The 18,673-nt window shown below is 38.5% G+C and overlaps 1 protein-coding gene and 1 long non-coding RNA gene across 9 annotated transcripts in view; one reads left to right on the forward strand and one right to left on the reverse strand.

Annotated features, from left to right (window-relative positions):
• Positions 1-18,673, reverse strand: part of LOC118680134 (synaptic vesicle 2-related protein) — a 337,472-nt gene that overhangs the window by 277,178 nt on the left and 41,621 nt on the right. The window lies entirely within an intron of this gene.
• LOC118680150 (uncharacterized) overlaps positions 1-18,673 on the forward strand; it is a 122,417-nt gene that overhangs the window by 69,040 nt on the left and 34,704 nt on the right. The gene's annotated exons all lie outside the window — the stretch shown is intronic.

An 18,673-nucleotide genomic window follows, 5' to 3' on the forward strand; every position in this document is an offset into this window, starting at 1 on the left:
CACCTCGAGATGGATGAATGAACTTACCTCTTGAATTTGTATTTGTGGCAGCTCTACTCGCTGATGTGGAGTAGGTGCAATTGCGTTTATAAGCTTTAATTTATCAGAAATCATAGCTTTTGTTTCTTCGTACTGGTCTAAGCAGTTTTCGTATAGTGCGTAAGCCGATGATTTAAAATTGTGTGGTTGATCTGAATTGTCATAATCTACTATGGCATCATGAGCCGTTTGGAGACGAGTCCAAAAATTGTCAATATTTTGTTTTTTATTTCCAATAACGATTCAGAGATGTCTTGAATCGGTGAAGATGAAAATCGAGTGCAGTATCGTGTTAATCTGTCACTCTCAGAAATGATTTTGGCAACCTATTTTGAGCGTGTAGCTCCTACAGGTGTAGTTTGACTTTTTTCGCCATTAACCATTTGTGTTATGTTATTTATATAATGTTTCAATGAATTATTAAAATATAACCTTTTATTTATTTTTTCAGTGTAAACTGAACTTGCGTGCGATATGATTTTGTTGTGGTTTTATTTTGAATATATTGCTTTTGACTTTGAAAAGTGGTACATATGCGTATGTACTTAAGTTCTTGTTAAAAAATTTGATGTGTTTATATATTAGGTCAAGTAAAAAGTTCGTTCGGTTTTTATCTAAGAGATGGCGCTATTGTCCATAGTACTAGTGTTACGTGTCGACACCGCATCATGTTATACTATACGGCGCTGAAAACGTGTTTATAAGCGCTAAAAGTTTGTCTTTGACAGTTTTTCGATTGATTTGCTCAGTTCGTTGTGAGCGCACGTCAAAGATGGACACCAACAAAGAGAAAATTCGCTATATTTTACAAGTTTATGGGCCCGATACTGTAAACGAACGTGTAGCACAAAAGTGATTTGCTAGGTTCCGTTCCGGTAATTTCGATGTCAAAGATGCACCACGCGTCGGGAGGCCTGTCGTCGAAAATTGCGATCAAATCATGGAAATAGTGGAAACAGACCGTCACGTGAGCACTTATTCAATTGCTGAGAAACTAAAGATAAGCCAGAAAACCGTCTGGAACCATTTGCATAACCTTGGATTCAAAAAGCAGCTCGATGTTTGGGTGTCACAGGAACTAACGCAAAAAACATGATGGACCGAATTTCCATCTGCGAATTGCTGCTGAATCCGTTTCTGAAGCGGAATGTGACAGGCGATGAAAAATGGATCACTTACGACAATATCGAGCGCAAACGGTCGAGGTCAAAGCTCGGGGAAGCGGCCCAGACCAAGTGGCCGGTGGCCAGGACCGGCAATTCCCACAACAGCCGGTTATGCGGTACCGGAATTGACCCGGATTTTATCCGGCCAAGGGCTGTTATTTCGGCGATCTAACCCTGTTTGGATCGGTGAGTTTTAGATTAAGTTTGTCGTCATTGGAGCAACGCCTAGCAGCAGGGTTGCTCCGTATCCTCCTGACCCGTGCTGGCATCGAGTCCAACCCGGGCCCCGAGGACTTTTACTGCTGCGTTTGCGCTAAAAGGCTCCATCCAAACTCCACCTCGGTTAGGCGCAATACATGCAATGGATGGAGCCATCTTAAGACCTGTTCAGGCCTTAAGACACACAGGGAGTGGACCACAAGTTACGTGGCCCCATGCTGTCAACGCAATAATGCGACATCTGCCCCAACGGCTGTGCAACCTGCACCATGTTCGCGCACTGCGCTGCCACTACAGTCGAGTGGCCAAGATAGGACCTCCACGACCCTAAGGAGCTCACACAGACAGCATGACTCCCAGTCTGACCAACCTTCCCCCCAACCTTCATCCAGTTCCAATCCCTGTGCGAGAACCACCCAGCAACTCCTGGTTCCTTGCACAGTCTGTTCCGTGTGTCAGACCACAATACGCCGGAATGTCACATCAGTCAAGTGCAATTCTTGTACTGGCTGGTGTCACTTTCTGTCGTGTTCTGGTCTGCGCACCACACGAGAGTGGAGTGCGTCGTACGTTGCCCCATGCTGTAGGAGTTTGCCCCCGCAATCACATACAGTGGCGTCGCAAATCAACACCACAGTGCGACTCCAGAGTAAGATCGAGGAGTTAGTTGCATTCATGAGCCGGGAGCGCGTAAAGATAGCTGCGGTCCAAGAAACCAAGCTAAACAGCCGCTCAGATCTTCTGAGTTGTGCAGGTTTCAACTTCTTACGTAAGGATCGCGTGCGAGATAATGGTGGAGGCCTAGCCTTCTTATTGCACAACACCGTGCAATATCGTCTTATCAATGTTGACATCGACCGTAGGGACACTACCCTAGAATGTCAGGGTATAGCTGTCCGGTCAGGCGATGTCGAGCTCGAAATATTTAACATGTACATCCCCCCAGTTACATGTTGCCCAACAGGATATCACCCAAACATAGATGCGCTACTTCGTGGTGAAAACCGTTTGGTGCTAGGCGACTTTAACGAGCATCACGATCTTTGGCATTCCTGCCTGTCAAACGATCGTAGGGGGATGGAGATGGCGGAACAGATAGACGATTCGACATTCTGCAGAACGAAGCCCCCACCAGAATTATGGTCACCTGTAATAGCTCGCCAGATATTACCATCGCTAGCGGTGGTCTGATAAATAGTATAACCTGGCGACCTATGCTAACTCTCGCATCAGACCATCTGCCCATAATTATCTCGATCGAGAAACCTGCTGACTTTATTTCTGCGGACAACCGCACTTATGTTAACTTTAACAAAGCTAACTGGGTCGGCTTCACAGAATTTACTGAGAGCACCTTCAACGCACTATCCATTCCTACGGACGTCATCGTTGGCGAGCGTCAATTCCGCAAGGTGATCGCTGCTGCTACTGCTCGCTTCATACCGGCTGGAAGAATCGCGGAATTCCGCCCTAATTTCCCAGCCGAACCAGCTGTATTAGCAAATGAGCGCGACACCTTACGCCATGCCGATCCCTGTGATCCCCGAATAAGGGATCTCAATTTGGAGATTTGACAAATGGTAAATCATCATAAGCGGACAAAATGGCTAGAGCACCTGAAGTCCTGCAACCTCTCCACCGGTGTGAGTAAGCTTTGGACTACTGTCAAATCCGATAAGACATGACGATCGGGTTGAAATTCAGTTCGATGGTCATGCCTCCTCGGACCCGAAGAAGTGCGCGAGCTATTTCAGCCGACAATTTACACTGCACCTTTCGACTGACAAGGCCAAACGACGTGTTACCCGACGGCTGCGCAAAATGCGAAAAGACTGCGCACCACTTACTTTCACCGATGGGGAGGTTCAGAGTGTCATCAAAAAGGCGAAATCGTCTAAATCCCTTGGCCCTGACGGAATAAGCATGCTGATGCTAAAACACCTAGGCCCAATGGGAGTAAATTATCTCACCAAGGTCCTCAACCTGTCGATATCCACTCTTCAAATACCCGATGTGTGGAAAGTCGGAAAAGTGGTCCCACTACTGAAACCTGGGAAACCCGCCAACAAAGGAGAGTCTTACCGCCCGATAACTCTCCTTTCCCCAGTAGTGAAGACACTTGAGGCCTTGTTATTCCCGTCATTCACTCACCACCTGAGCCTAGCAGATCATCAGCATGGCTTCCGAAAAGTGCACAGTACCACCACAGCACTTAGCATCATAAACGCCCAGATAGTTCATGGCCTGAACCAGAAGCCACCCTGCGAGAGGACGATCCTCGTAGCATTGGACTTGTCAAAAGCTTTTGACACAGTCAATCACACAACGCTACTTGAGGACCTAGAACAATCAACGCTCTCTCCAGGGCTGAAGCGGTGGACTATGAACTACCTGAGCGGTAGGCATTCATCCGTACTGTTTCGAGGTCAAAACTCCAAACTTAGGAAAATTAAACAGTACACCGACCGGACTTCGGACGCAACGAACTTCAGACAGGCACTGACCGCCATTCACAGTGGAGCCATCAACACCTTCACAGACTCCCTCTCAGTGAATGGCGTAATAGGAGTCAAACCACCACCCATAGCAGACATAGAGCTCGAGTTGCCTCGCGAAACCAGAGTGACCCTCGTGCAACTGCGTTCCGGATACTGTAGCAGGTTAAACTCCTACTTATCCAGAATTGACCCCGACATACTAAACACATGTCCTGCGTGCAATGAGTCTCCGCATGACACTAACCACCTCTTTGCATGCCCCACAAACCCCACCCATCTAACACCCTTCTCCCTATGGTCCGACCCCGTCGAAACAGCTCGTTTCCTGGGCCTCCCGTTAGATGATCTCGACGACTACGAATCTGGAATTTATCACCCAAACGGGGACTAGGTAACCGTTACAACAACAACAACAACCGGATTGACGGCCAGGAAAGTTTTGCTGTGTGTTTGGTGGGATTGGCAAGGAATCATCTACTACGAGCTGCTCCCCTATGGCCAAACGCTCAATTCGGCCCCCTACTGTTAACAAATGGACCGCTTGAAGGCAGCACTCATCCATAAGAGGCCATCTTTGATCAACAGAGGCCGAATTTTGTTCCATCAGGACAACGCTAGGCCACACACGTCTTTGGTGACTCGCCAGAAGCTCCTGGAGCTCGGATGGGAGGTTCTAATGCATCCACCTTATAGTCCGGACCTGGCACCAAATAATTACCATCTTTTCTTGATGATCTTAATGGTGAGAAGTTGGCCTCAAGGAGGCCTGTGAAAATTGACTCTCCGAGTTTTTTGGCAATAGGGACGCAGTCTTCTACGAGAGGGGTATAATGAAGTTGGCATCTCGTTGGCAACAAGTTTACGAACAAAACGGCGCATATTTGACTCAAATCAGACAAATTTACACAAAGTTATCATCTTTTGAAAAATCAATAAAAAAACCGAACGAACTTTTTACTTTACCTAATATTTTTTTTAAGAGTTTTTTTTTGTTTGCGTTTTGATAAAAAATTAAATTAAGGAATTTTATTTCACTTTACCACTATGTTTATTCATTCGCAATATGAAAATCACTTTTTAGTGAATGTTTAAAATTTTAATAATTTAATATTACCCAATGTTTGGTATGGTATAGAAATAGGTAGATTGTATGTATGTATACACTGCGCTTCTATATTTTGCAATAAAAAGAGAGCGCGAAAAAGGAATTGATAATGTACGGGTATTATCCGTATGCACTTATATGTACATATGTATGTAAATTTGTAATTTTATATATAGCAAATAATTATGTTTACTATGTATCGAATTTATATTTATGCACAATGTGTGTGCATGTATGGTTGATTATTTTTTTATTTTGTCCTATGTACATATGTAAATGTGTATAAATGTATATAAATATTCGTATATCGAACAGTTTCGGGCTTTTTCCGCAATTAAAATTTTTTTTTTAATACAGTTTTTATAAGGATAAACTGTAGTTTTCAGTATAAATGAGTGCATATTAAATATAACAATAAGTGGAATCAATGTATAGTGTATTATTTGTTATTGATTTGTTGAACATATTTGTGGTATATATGTATGTTTTCTATTTAGTCGCGACCGGTTTTTATATATTATTTTGTTTTTATTATAGTTTCGCGCCCGCTTTATGGATTTGGGTTTTGTTTTTCTTTTTGATATTTTTAATTGTATCTTTTCATTTTTATTTGTCACTACATCGCACTTTTCTTGCACTTTTATGAAACTGCACTGTTATTATGTTTGTAAGTTTAGTTAATTTGATGTTAAAACCAAAGGTGCCATTCGGTATGGCTCGAAGGACCATGAACAAATTTGTGCTTAATACATTAGAGAGCACATCCCACTTTAGCAGCACTATGACATGTATAATTATTAGTAATTAAAATGCGCAATTTAGATTACTATCGGAATTTAATTATTAAATATTGCACGATAAAATTCCTTAAATTTAAGTTTATATATTATATTATGGGATCGATGTTAATCTGGCGCTCAAGCCCGTAAACAGTACTATGTGTGGTGTGGTGTATTGGTGAGTATGTGGTGGACATTATTAGGGTGCGCCAGTTTTTACCGAGTAGAGTGGTGTGGTTATTTACTAAGTCTTAGCTGATTTAAACACTTATTTTATGCTTTTTTGTATGGGAGATATAACCATGTTATACAAGTACATTGTTGCAGGTTGAATTTACCAACCGTGATGCCAAAATACTTTCATTACCACCTCTAACGTTAAAGTCGCCAACCCAATTTTGACATCGTTGCGGGACATCTCTAAAAAGTGCGCTCCAGGCACTCATAAAAATATCGGTCGTTGTGCGCGACTGAAGAAGGGCGTAGACAGCGTTTGGAAGCAAATATAATCTGAATTTATCAAGTGAAATTTACCGCGACTCCGGACGATCAAAAGTAACAATTTGTTATGAACGGTTGGAGTTTAGATATGATACAATTAATGATTGGATGGATAAATAAGCTCCATTTGTCAATATTGCAATGCTTTGAGGTTTTCAGTTGAACCGCCAGGACTGTGTTGTGCGAATGAAAAGGTCAAAGTACCATAACTTATGGCGCCACCTGTACCACTGAATTCATTATTCAGGGCAAGAACCTCAATCAAAGCATATCTTGTAGAATATTCAAAATTACAACAGTGTGTTTCAAATGATATCATCTGGTTTGAAGAACCTGGTTTCAATCCGACTTTTAAGGTTATCTTTTATTCTGTGACAAACTTAATGAAACGAGATTTTTCAAAAATAATTTCTGAAATTTATTATTACAATAAGAAATTCATAACCGTGCAGGAGCATTGTTGCCATAAATTGATGAGAAATTCTGAAGAGTGTTGTCTATAGTAATAGATTCCAGCACTAGAAAATCCATCAAGGTACATCTCCGGATCAAAAAAGGTGACAACCAGATCAATCGTGTTGTGATATATGGACGACAAGCATCCACTGTTCTTGACTTAAGTACTCTCCGATTACTTACCAATCTATGACGATGGAACAGATGTAAAATTACCCATATATGAAAAAGTTCGAATAGCAATTACCCGTCTGACGAATAACAAAAAGGCGGGAGCCAATGAATTGCCGGCCGAGCTATTTAAATACGGCGGCAAAAAATTGACAAATGGATGCATCAGCTTCTTTGCAGGATATGGTCGGACGAAAGTATGCCCGACGATTGAAATCTAAGGGCGCTCTGCTCAATCCAAAAAAAGGGGGACTCCCAAACTACGCCAATTACTGTGGGATAAGCCTCACTAATATCTCATATAAGATCCTATCGAGACTGGAAAATCTACAATTGACGAGATATTTACCATGCGCCAAATGTTAGAAATTACCCGTGACAAGAGGATCGACACATACCACCTCTTCTTCGATTTTAAATCTGCCTTCCATAGCACGAAAACGAGCCCTCTATGCCATTTTGTCTGAATTTGGCATTACGGCAAAACTAATGCAGCTGTGTAAGCTTACGTTAAGCAACACCAAAAGTTCCATCATAATCGGAAAAGACCTCTCACAGTCGTTCGATACCAAACGAAGTTAGGTAACTTCCTATCGTGTGACTATTGCCTTAGAAAATAATATGAGAGCAGGAGAGCTAAATAGAGAAGATACAATATTCTATAAGAGTGTGCAGTTGTCATACACCGATGATATTGATATCATTTGCCTCCCTCAAACACGCCGCTAGTTGCTTTTCCAAGACTGAATAAAGAAGCGAAGCGAATTGGTACAGTAGTAAACGAGGACAAGACGAAATATCTTCTGTTAACACCAACACTAATGCCAACCAACACAGAATTACTCTTGCCAGCAAGTGCTACTTTAAACTGAGTAGGCCATTGAAAAGTACAGTCCTCTCTCAGCGAACCCAAAACTCCCCGAACACCACACTCTACAAGTTCCTCATCATTTCCGTCCTGCTATATGGTGCGAAAGCATGGACAATCAGAACATGATGAGTCGGCGTATGGAGTTCTCGTCGCAAAAGTTTTGCGGACGATTTGCGGTGTACCGGTATAAAATGTTTTTTGTGGAAATGAAATACTAATTTTGATTGGGAAAGAGAGGTTTTGCTTTGTGTGCAGGTGCATTGTCGTGTAACAAATTACTATTCTGCGTCTTCTGGCCCATTCATTGATCATTTGTTGTGTGTAGCGATTAGTATTAACAGTTAGTTTTACCATGTTTTAGAAGTTCATGATATATCACACCCTTCTGATCCCACCAAACACAAAGCATTGCCTTTTTACGAAATCAATCTGTTTTTGCAATCGATGTTGATGATTGTGCCGGATTAACCCATGATTATATCCGTTTAGGATTCTTAAAATAAATCCATTTTTCATCGCCATTGAGATTCGATGCAAAACTGATTTCCTTCGGTTATTCATTCAATTCATGTGGCACCCATTTTCCACACTTTGGATCTTTCCCATAGCCTTCAAACGGTCTGGAATTGTTTTTTGTGCAACATTTAACATGGCTGTCCCTTGTTTTGACTCAAAGTATCATCTTCAACCAATATTGCTTACACTGCGGCGTCTTCAAACTTTTTTGGTGATCTTCCACGTTCTTCATTTCTCACATCAAAAGCATTATCTATGAACCGTTAAACCCTTCTTTTGCATGTTGCTTCTCATAGAGCATGATCACCATATGCCTCGACAAGCATTCGATGCGACTCTGCAGCACTTTCTTCAAATGGAAACAAAAAAATTAATGCTTTCCGCAAATCAATACTCCTGGTACAAGATTTGACATTTTCAATATAATGAAAAAATACGATGTTGTTTGTTCAATGACTGTAATGTTAGTGAAGACGTTAGACAGATGCCAACCAAACAGAAAAAAAATTAAGGCTCGTTCATAAGAAATGTTCCCTACCAACACATTTGTATCTTAGCGCTCACTTTATACCTCTTCTTCACCTGGTACAACAATATAGTTCAGCAAATCAAGAGACAGCGGCTACAATGGATGAGACCATTTCAGTTGTGTAGCTATTCGATGCAGTTCCCGCCCGTGAAAGCAACGGAAGGACCTAGTTGTATTTGGTATCTCCAATTGTTGCCAAAAAACTAAGAGAAGAAATGACTGGCGCGCTGTTGTTACGTCGGCTATAACCGCGTAAGTGGTATCTACGCCAGTAGACTGTCATGTTTTCTCGGAAAATATTTTTTGGCAACGCTAATGATCAGGGATGGGCGTGACCGCAATCAAACGACTCTCACCAAATGACATTGTGTTAGTGCTTTTACAGCATGGATAACATGATATGAAACTCTTTGAATTGAGAGAGCCCTGTCAAATATATCATTTGACAGTCCCACTAGGGAAAGAAATAAGTTTTGAGATTTTTAAATGTATTTCTTGGGTATTTTTAGGTTTCCATTTTACAGTATAATTAAAATTAGTTAACAAGCTAGATATCCCATATGAGGCGGCTTCTAGTGGCGCCACCTGTCTGAAATTGTTATCCCTCAATTGTGTATTCTTCAGTGTTGGCGTATAAAATTTATATAACAGCTGACTTGTATAACAGCTAAGATATCGCGCTACATGAGCATCGAACAAAGAGCGAACATTGAGTTTTGTTTTAAACTTGGTAAAACTTTTACAAAAACTCATCAAATGATGAAACAAGTTTATGGCGATGATTGTCTATCCCGTAGCCGTATTCACGAGTGGTTTAAACGTTTTCAAAGTGGTCGTGAGGACATATATGAGAAATTAGTCGAAACCCAAAAAATTGCGCCTGGAGAAGTCAAAAGTGAAGACAATGCTGATTTGTTTTTATGATTCCAAAGGTATTGTCCACAAACAATTTGTTCCACCCGGCCAAAACATTAATGCGGTATTCTACCTTGGAGTTTTAAAGCGTTTGGTAGCACGTATTCGTCGCATTCGGCCCGAATATCGCGAAGATGGAAGTTGGCGTTTATTGCACGATAAAGCGTCTCATCGATCGACGTATGTGGCCGATTATTTGACCAAAAATCAATTCTTAACAATCAACCACTCCCCGTATTCACCTAATATGGCACCGTGCGACTTCTACCCTTTCGGAAAACTACATTTGACCATGAAAGTTAACCGCTACGCTGACGTTGATGCCATTCAAAAGGCGACGACCGCCATCCTCAACGCTATACCGACAAATGACCCAAAAAAAAGTCATTCGATAACCTTCTTGAACGTGCAAAACGTTGTATTCAGGCGGAAGGAGACTATTTTGAAGGCGACCAATAAATTTTCCAAAAAAAAAAAAAAACAAATAATATTCGTTTTTTAATAAATGTCCTGAAACTTTTGAATTCCACCTTGTATTGTATATACGTTGATATTATATTTGATACTGCTAAGCAAAACAATACTCTACGACAAAATACACGCTCTTTTTCAAAAAAAAAAATAAAAATTTAAATCTCTTTAGATTAAAAGATTAGAAACACGCATAATACAATGCAGAGGCAGCGAAAGGTCTGGACTTGTTGTATTAACCTTTGATATTGCTCAGGTATACTGGAAGAACATATTTTCAATAAATTCTATAAATAAATAACTCCCACAATGACTGACCATATTTCACACAAGGTTTGTTAGAATATCGAAAATCATTATAAGTAGTATAATAAAATTTTTTTTATATTTTCGGCATTAAACAAATTTCAATATGATAAGATTATATATAACATAACATATTCTGCGTATATTTTTGTAAATAAAATATGTAAAATATTGAAAGGCAAAGTAAATACATATAAGCGATTACCTACCCGATACAGAATAATATGGTTATAAGTTGGAAGATAGGAGAGGCAAACAAGTTTACAGTAGTGATTCAGAACATCGTAGTATAGAAATACCGTCACATACTGATGAGCTTGGTTTTGATCGGTCACAATAATAGCAATAGTGATCTAAACAATTTCTTCGAAGATGACAAGACTTGAACAATAACGCATTCCAAATTTCTTGAAGATATCTCGCAAAAAAAGATTTTCCATGCAAGCACTTGATTCAGATCGTTCAATTTTTATAGCAGCTATATGCTATAACTTTTATAGCAGCTACATATTGGCGGTTCCGACAAATGAGCAGAAAAGAACGTATGCAACATTTCGGATCGATATCTCGAAAACTAACTACTTGTAGTTCGCGTACAGACGGACAGACAGGCGGACATGGCTAAAACAACTCAGTCATGCTGATCAGTTATATATATATATTTTATAGTCTTCGACGTTTCATTCTAGGTGTTACGAACTTCGAGGCAAACTTAATATACCTTGTTCAGGATATAATAATTTGCGGCCGATCTGTGGTCAGGCGGAGAGAGGAAGGAGTGGTTGGAGGGTTAACAAGTAAGGAAGGACTAAGATCAGGTGTAACCGAACATTTTATACTCTTGGAACTTTCAACGATCAAAGCCGGGTAAATATCTTCAGGTGTTGGCAAAACTTTATTTAAAGAAAATGTTGCGAAAAAATTCATTATTCGACGAAATCGTGAGTGAATTAAAACAAACCTGGTTTTATTAAGTTTTATTATACTACATACGTAAGCGTATATTATACAATATTTTACTTCCTGTCAGTGAATATTTTAAAATTATCCTCAAATGAGATATATCTGACATAAACTTAACCCAAGAGGTTAAATTTAATAAACAAAACGTTAACCAGAAGTTGGAATTGATGATATTAGGTATATGAGATTAAGACCTAGACTTAGGTGACCACATTTTTTCCGGCAAAATCCGGGACGCTTTTTTGTATTCATCGATTCATAACATATTATAATTTACTGAAAATCGCGACATATAATAGGTGAGAGAACAAAATATTTTTTTCAAAAGGAATAGAAATAATAAAAGAGAAAGTAAAGTAATGTTAAAAATGATTAAAAGATGCAATCACTGTCTGGTTCGATCATTTGTATATCAGTAGATGAAGTGGATGGTGTTTCCAGAATTGTTGAAGACGTCTTCGGTCTGACGTATTTCTCTTGTTGACTGATTTTTCGAAGAAGCTCGGGGTGGAAAAATTCCAACCAAGAAAATTTTCAATTATATTCTTCACAAATTAAATCGATTTCACCGTGCTGACTTGTGGACGAGTTTTCGTATGTCCACATTCTGTTAATGGTGGAAAATATGCGCTCCACAGGTGCTGATAGTTCTGGTATTGTCAGAGCATATTCAATGATCCCTGAAAACTCAACAAATGATGTGTTTTGCTTCAACAGAAAAGTAAATCATTGAACCCAACGTTTGTCTGCTCTTTGCTCCATTCAACAATTCGTTTGTCCCCGATATACTGAGAAATATAAGTGAATTGTTTAAACAGCTTATGTGAAGTAGTGTCAGGTTGACATATTGAAGACAATGAAAAATGATGAAGAAAACGAAAATTTGGGTGTAAAATTAAATATTTACTTCGAAATTGTTTCGCCTCTACTTTAAATTGCTTTAAGTCAAAGTTTTATTTCTTCAGGTTCTCCATTTTCGCTTTTACTTGCAACGGAAAGTAATTGTGTTTGTTGGATGTTTGCAAATTGTTCATGAAATGTTGCAAGTGTTTGTAAGTTGCAAATGCTGGAACATCTTCGCCTTGAAATTTCTTTATTGTTTCTTCGAAAATCAGTGCTTCGATAATGGATTACTGAAAAAATAGCAGATACATCTGGTTTTTTTGAGGGGAGAAAGAAGGTCGTCGAAATACGTTTTCAAAGGTTGGGATATTTGTTTGATTTTCCCCAAAGCTTCTTCAAGCCAATGAACCGAGTTTTACAGTAAACAACGAGTTGACCGTATGTGTCTTAAAAAATCTCGCAGATTGACTATAATGCCTTTGTGCGAATGGTGTAAATGTGCAAATGTGTGTAGATCTGAACAAAAATTTGAACATCAAGTGCATTACATGCGCTACGAATCGCATTATGCACGATAATACCTACACAAACTATGTTCGATTTTCATTTCTTTAATTTTGCAAAAACATTTCCTTCACCACAGTAAGCGATCAATTTATCAGTGAATAACAATGATGTTAAAAATCATTTGAAGACAAAGAAGCACAAAGTGGCAGCAAATATTCCTTTTCAAACTCCAATCATATCAGATTTTTTCATCGGAGAGAAACCAGATTTGAATCTATCAATGGAAAGGCATGTGGGCGTACCACGCAATTGTTGAGAATCACAGTTTCAGGTTTGTTATTCAAAATATACAGCAGGTACTGTCTGGCTCAAATTTTTTCAAACTTTTTATTGTAGATCAAACAACTGTGCAACCAAACTATTTTGAACCTGTTTCCAAATGGACAAATTTTCGTGTTCAAAAACAAAAAGTGAAGCGATAATAACCAACCATACGCATTGGAATGCCTTCAGTCTGATTTACAGAAAGCCCGATTCATTTGTTTGTCGACCGACACTTCCAATCGCAAAGAAATGAACATATTTCCTGTCGTCGCCCACATGCCTTTCCATTGATAGATTCAAATCTGGTTTCTCTCCGATGAAAAAATCTGATATGATTGGAGTTTGAAAAGGAATATTTGCTGCCACTTTGTGCTTCTTTGTCTTCAAATGATTTTTAACATCATTGTTATTCACTGATAAATTGATCGCTTACTGTGGTGAAGGAAATGTTTTTGCAAAATTAAAGAAATGAAAATCGAACATAGTTTGTGTAGGTATTATCGTGCATAGAGATCTACACACATTTGCACATTTACACCATTCGCACAAAGGCATTATAGTCAATCTACGAGATTTTTTAAGACACATACGGTCAACTCGTTGTTTACTGTAAAACTCGGTTCATTGGCTTGAAGAAGCTTTGGGGAAAATCAAACAAATATCCCAACCTTTGAAAACGTATTTCGACGACCTTCTTTCTCCCCTCAAAAAAACCAGATGTATCTGCTATTTTTTCAGTAATCCATTATCGAAGCAGTGATTTTCGAAGAAACAATAAAGAAATTTCAAGGCGAAGATGTTCCAACACTTGCAACATTTCATGAACAATTTGCAAACATCCAACAAACACAATTACTTTCCGTTGCAAGTAAAAGCGAAAATGGAGAACCTGAAGAAATAAAACTTTGACTTAAAGCAATTTAAAGTAGAGGCGAAACAATTTCGAAGTAAATATTTAATTTTACACCCAAATTTTCGTTTTCTTCATCATTTTTCATTGTCTTCAATATGTCAACCTGACACTACTTCACATAAGCTGTTTAAACAATTCACTTATATTTCTCAGTATATCGGGGACAAACGAATTGTTGAATGGAGCAAAGAGCAGACAAACGTTGGGTTCAATGATTTACTTTTCTGTTGAAGCAAAACACATCATTTGTTGAGTTTTCAGGGATCATTGAATATGCTCTGACAATACCAGAACTATCAGCACCTGTGGAGCGCATATTTTCCACCATTAACAGAATGTGGACATACGAAAACTCGTCCACAAGTCAGCACGGTGAAATCGATTTAATTTGTGAAGAATATAATTGAAAATTTTCTTGGTTGGAATTTTTCCACCCCGAGCTTCTTCGAAAAATCAGTCAACAAGAGAAATACGTCAGACCGAAGACGTCTTCAACAATTCTGGAAACACCATCCACTTCATCTACTGATATACAAATGATCGAACCAGACAGTGATTGCATCTTTTAATCATTTTTAACATTACTTTACTTTCTCTTTTATTATTTCTATTCCTTTTGAAAAAAATATTTTGTTCTCTCACCTATTATATGTCGCGATTTTCAGTAAATTATAATATGTTATGAATCGATGAATACAAAAAAGCGTCCCGGATTTTGCCGGAAAAAATGTGGTCACCTAAGTCTAGGTCTTAATCTCATATACCTAATATCATCAATTCCAACTTCTGGTTAACGTTTTGTTTATTAAATTTAACCTCTTGGGTTAAGTTTATGTCAGATATATCTCATTTGAGGATAATTTTAAAATATTCACTGACAGGAAGTAAAATATTGTATAATATACGCTTACGTATGTAGTATAATAAAACTTAATAAAACCAGGTTTGTTTTAATTCACTCACGATTTCGTCGAATAATGAATTTTTTCGCAACATTTTCTTTAAATAAAGTTTTGCCAACACCTGAAGATATTTACCCGGCTTTGATCGTTGAAAGTTCCAAGAGTATAAAATGTTCGGTTACACCTGATCTTAGTCCTTCCTTACTTGTTAACCCTCCAACCACTCCTTCCTCTCTCCGCCTGACCACAGATCGGCCGCAAATTATTATATCCTGAACAGGGTATATTAAGTTTGCCTCGAAGTTCGTAACACCTAGAATGAAACGTCGAAGACTATAAAATATATATATATAACTGATCAGCATGACTGAGTTGTTTTAGCCATGTCCGCCTGTCTGTCCGTCTGTACGCGAACTACAAGTAGTTAGTTTTCGAGATATCGATCCGAAATGTTGCATACGTTCTTTTCTGCTCATTTGTCGGAACCGCCAATATGTAGCTGCTATAAAAGTTATAGCATATAGCTGCTATAAAAATTGAACGATCTGAATCAAGTGCTTGCATGGAAAACCTTTTTTTTCGAGATATCTTCAAGAAATTTGGAATGCGTTATTGTTCAAATCTTGTCATCTTCGAAGAAATTGTTTAGATCACTATTGCTATTATTGTGACCGATCAAAACCAAGCTCATCAGTATGTGACGGTGTTTCTATACTACGATGTTCTGAATCACTACTGTAAACTTGTTTGCCTCTTCTATCTTCCAACTTATAACCATATTATTCTGTATCGGGTAGGTAATCGCTTATATGTATTTACTTTGCCTTTCAATATTTTACATATTTTATTTACAAAAATATACGCAGAATATGTTATGTTATATATAATCTTATCATATTGAAATTTGTTTAATGCCGAAAATATAAAAAAATTTTATTATACTACTTATAATGATTTTTGTTATTCTAACAAACCTTGTGTGAAATATGGTCAGTCATTGTGGGAGTTATTTATTTATAGAATTTATTGAAAATATGTTCTTCCAGTATACCTGAGCAATATCAAAGGTTAATACAACAAGTCCAGACCTTTCGCTGCCTCTGCATTGTATTATGCGTGTTTCTAATCTTTTAATCTAAAGAGATTTAAATTTTTATTTTTTTTTTTGAAAAAGAGCGTGTATTTTGTCGCAGAGTATTGTTTTGCTTAGCAGTATCAAATATAATATCAACGTATATACAATACAAGGTGGAATTCAAAAGTTTCAGGACATTTATTAAAAAACGAATATTATTTGTTTTTTTTTTTTTTGAAAAATTTATTGGTCGCCTTCAAAATAGTCTCCTTCCGCCTGAATACAACGTTTTGCACGTTCAAGAAGGTTATCGAATGACTTTTTTTTGGGTCATTTGTCGGTATAGCGTTGAGGATGGCGGTCGTCGCCTTTTGACTGGCATCAACGTCAGCATAGCGGTTAACTTTCATGGTCAAATGTAGTTTTCCGAAAGGGTAGAAGTCGCACGGTGCCATATTAGGTGAATACGGGGAGTGGTTGATTGTTAAGATTTGATTTTTGGTCAAATAATCGGCCACATACGTCGATCGATGAGACGATTTATCGTGCAATAAACGCCAACTTCCATCTTCGCGATATTCGGGCCGAATGCGACGAATACGTGCTACCAAACGCTTTAAAACTCCAAGGTAGAATACCGCATTAATGTTTTGGCCGGGTGGAACAAATTGTTTGTGGACAATACCTTTGGAATCATAAAAACAAATCAGCATTGTCTTCACTTTTGACTTCTCCAGGCGCGATTTTTTGGGTTTCGACTAATTTCTCATATATGTCCTCACGACCACTTTGAAAACGTTTAAACCACTCGTGAATACGGCTACGGGATAGACAATCATCGCCATAAACTTGTTTCATCATTTGATGAGTTTTTGTAACAGTTTTACCAAGTTTAAAACAAAACTTAATGTTGACTCTTTGTTCGATGCTCATGTAGCGCGATATCTTAGCTGTTATACAAGTCAGCTGTTATATAAATTTTATACGCCAACACTGAAGAATACACAATTGAGGGATAACAATTTCAGACAGGTGGCGCCACTAGAAGCCGCCTCATATGGGATATCTAGCTTGTTAACTAATTTTAATTATGCTGTAAAATGGAAACCTAAAAATACCCAAGAAATACATTTAAAAATCTCAAAACTTATTTCTTTCCCTAGTGGGACTGTCAAATGATATATTTGACAGGGCTCTCTCAATTCAAAGAGTTTCATATCATGTTATCCATGCTGTAAAAGCACTAACACAATGTCATTTGGTGAGAGTCGTTTGATTGCGGTCACGCCCATCCCTGATCATTAGCGTTGTCAAAAAATATTTTCCGAGAAAACATGACAGTCTACTGGCGTAGATACCACTTACGCGGTTATAGCCGACGTAACAACAGCGCGCCAGTCATTTCTTCTCTTAGTTTTTTGGCAACAATTGGAGATACCAAATACAACTAGGTCCTTCCGTTGCTTTCACGGGCGGGAACTGCATCGAATAGCTACACAACTGAAATGGTCTCATCCATTGTAGCCGCTGTCTCTTGATTTGCTGAACTATATTGTTGTACCAGGTGAAGAAGAGGTATAAAGTGAGCGCTAAGATACAAATGTGTTGGTAGGGAACATTTCTTATGAACGAGCCTTAATTTTTTTTCTGTTTGGTTGGCATCTGTCAAACGTCTTCACTAACATTACAGTCATTGAACAAACAACATCGTATTTTTTCATTATATTGAAAATGTCAAATCTTGTACCAGGAGTATTGATTTGCGGAAAGCATTAATTTTTTTGTTTCCATTTGAAGAAAGTGCTGCAGAGTCGCATCGAATGCTTGTCGAGGCATATGGTGATCATGCTCTATGAGAAGCAACATGCAAAAGAAGGGTTTAACGGTTCATAGATAATGCTTTTGATGTGAGAAATGAAGAACGTGGAAGATCACCAAAAAAGTTTGAAGACGCCGCAGTGTAAGCAATATTGGTTGAAGATGATACTTTGAGTCAAAACAAGGGACAGCCATGTTAAATGTTGCACAAAAAACAATTCCAGACCGTTTGAAGGCTATGGGAAAGATCCAAAGTGTGGAAAATGGGTGCCACATGAATTGAATGAATAACCGAAGGAAATCAGTTTTGCATCGAATCTCACTGGCGCTGAAAAATGGATTTATTTTAAAAATCCTAAACGGATATAATCATGGGTTAATCCGGCACAATCATCAACATCGATTGCAAAAAGAGATTGATTTCGTAAAAAGGCAATGCTTTGTGTTTGGTGGGCTCAGAAGGGTGTGGTATATCATGAACTTCTAAAACATGGTAAAACTAACTGTTAATACTAATCGCTACACACAACGAATGATCAATGAATGGGCCAGAAGACGCAGAATAGTAATTTGTTACACGACAATGCACCTGCACACAAAGCAAAACCTCTCTTTCCCATTCAAAATTAGTATTTCATTTCCACAAAAAACATTTTATACCGGTACACCGCAAATCGTCCGCAAAACTTTTGCGACGAGAACTCCATACGCCGACTCATCATGTTCTGATTGTCCATGCTTTCGCACCATATAGCAGGACGGAAATGATGAGGAACTTGTAGAGTT

This window comes from Bactrocera oleae, chromosome 4, assembly GCF_042242935.1.
Source record: "Bactrocera oleae isolate idBacOlea1 chromosome 4, idBacOlea1, whole genome shotgun sequence".
Lineage (NCBI taxonomy): Eukaryota > Metazoa > Arthropoda > Insecta > Diptera > Tephritidae > Bactrocera > Bactrocera oleae.